Genomic DNA, 2,449 nt, shown 5'->3' on the forward strand with positions numbered 1-2,449 from the left:
GCTGTAATTTATAAAACCAACAACATTAGCACAAATGATAAAACAGATGATATAATTCAATGAATAACTTATTATTTATAGAGTGCTTGGTTATCAAAACACCAAATGAACACATGAACAAGTATTTTAATCCTGATTTGAATGAGTGTCAGTTTTGATTTACGCCTCTTTTGAATTCTGTCAACAATCACAAATATTTATCACTGCTGTTTGTTAAATATTTATTAAGTTTTGGATGTATTAATGTATGGTTTGTCTTTGTGTGTGAAAAAACACACACAAGTACACAACACAGTGACATAAAAGCAGCGTGTGGACTCATCAGTTCATAGTCCAGGTGTTCGTGGAGCGCCGCTCGAAACTCCTGACGAAGTGAGTAATTAATCTTATAAATCAGGGTCTGTTCCTGCTTTCTTCTGTTTTTATTTATTTTCTTAAATAGATATTTATTATAAAACATTTGCCTCAACGATACATATATATCTAATTAATCATAGATTAGATATAACTACTCATTTAAGAAGTTATTACAGGTCTTCACACATATAATATCCAATAAAAAACAACTTATTCCTTGATTTTATATAATTACTGTAGGCTGAAATGTAGAAATGTTGGTTTATTGTTGGTACTCTTTGGCTGATGTATTGTTGTAGATAATCAACATTAAAAATCTCTGAGTAAGCATCAAACTATTGTTTTAGGTCAAGCTCATTTGAATTTCTATAAGTCTTGTTTTCTATAAATTAACACCTAATAGATTTGGTTTAAGTCTTGAGAAAGAAGCAGGAATAAAGCAATGTTTTAAGCAATAATTTCAGTTTCATCAATCAATTTCTTCAGAACTGACTGTGGTGAAAAGAAAAGCATGATTTGTACAATAATGGTGAAACTTTGTCAGACGTTTAATCATCTCATCAATGCATTGCGTTGTTAGTCTCATTTGCATTATTTATATATTTTTTTACTTTCTGTCTTTTATTTCCTCCATTTCTCCCTCACAGACATGTCATCCTCCGCTTCTTTAAACACCTCTTTTTATTTTCCTTCTCATCCCATCCCAAACATTGTTGGTAACCTGCAGAAGTGCTGGAGCTCGACAGTTGGCGTTTTAAGCATCACTCTCCTCACCGTTTTTGCCGTCCTCATCCTCCTCCCTCTGTGCATCTTCATCCTCTGCTCGGGCGTGAAGCGCTGGCGGCGGCGGTGCACGGGGACGGCGCCGAGCCACACCGACGTCTTCACCTACCACATGGTCATCGTAGAACTGTTTAACATCGGGGGCTCCGTTCTGTGCTGTTTGGGAGTCTACACAAACATCGCTGAGCTAAAGATTGTTGGCATTTATTTTTTTTCTGTTTTCTTCACTGGGCAGATGTTATTTCACGCCCTGACCTGTGGGGAGCGCTACATGGCAGTTATTCACCCTGTCACCTACCTGAGCATGCGGACCACGAAAGGCATCCGAATCAGAAATGTTATTATCGCTTGTATTTGGCTGCTGTGCTTTTTAGGGATGGGTTGCCTGTCTATATCGGATCACAAAATTATGACAGCTATATCTTTTGCTTTCGTGTCTCCTGTGTTAGTTTTTATCGTTTTCTGCAGCATTTCGGTCCTCTGTGCTCTGAATCGTTCTGGGCCCGGGGAAAAGAGTACGAAAAGAAAGCAGACTGACCAGTCCAAAATGAGGGCCTTCATTACCATCACAGCCATACTGGGAGTGCTGCTGATGAGATACATGAGCAACATTTGTCTGAATACTTTGTTTGGTTTGCTGCAAGGTAAGGACGATGATAAATGTGGCGTGTGGTTGTCTGAGTTCTGGTTCAATCTTCCCACCTGCCTGGTGTTACCGCTGCTGTTCCTACACCGAGCAGGGAAATTACCATGCTGCAAGACCAACAATGGACACAGTTCAAATTAGATTCACTCCAGGGGTTATGGAAAGCACTGCCTTCTGGATGGCAGTGCAATGCTGCTTTAGTCAAAAACTGAATGGAAATGAGTTAATTACCTGCAGTGTCACTCACCTCTGAATCAAAATCTGTAAACTGGATAAAACCTCTGACTAATTATCTCTGCATTCCTTTTTAAAGCAATGATTTTAATCTTTCCATGGCTATAAACTCACAAATCGTCACCTTCTTAAAATAATTGCCTAAGTCATTTTTTGCAATGTTTCAGGAAACAGAAAAAACTGAACCATTTGTTGATTGTTGAGATGAGATGAAATTAAAGTTTAAAAGAACAAAGAAACAGGCACATATAACTACTAAGCTACCTGATAAAAAATATATGGATCTAATAAGATATATTCTCAGTCCATCCTTCCATCCATCCATTCATCCGTCCATCATCCATTCATCCGTCCATCCATCCACCCATCCATTCATCCATCCATCCATCCATCCATCCATCCATCCATCCATCCATCCATCCATGCATC

Source organism: Kryptolebias marmoratus, linkage group LG7 (assembly GCF_001649575.2).
Source record: "Kryptolebias marmoratus isolate JLee-2015 linkage group LG7, ASM164957v2, whole genome shotgun sequence".
In the NCBI taxonomy this organism is placed as follows: Eukaryota; Metazoa; Chordata; class Actinopteri; order Cyprinodontiformes; family Rivulidae; genus Kryptolebias; species Kryptolebias marmoratus.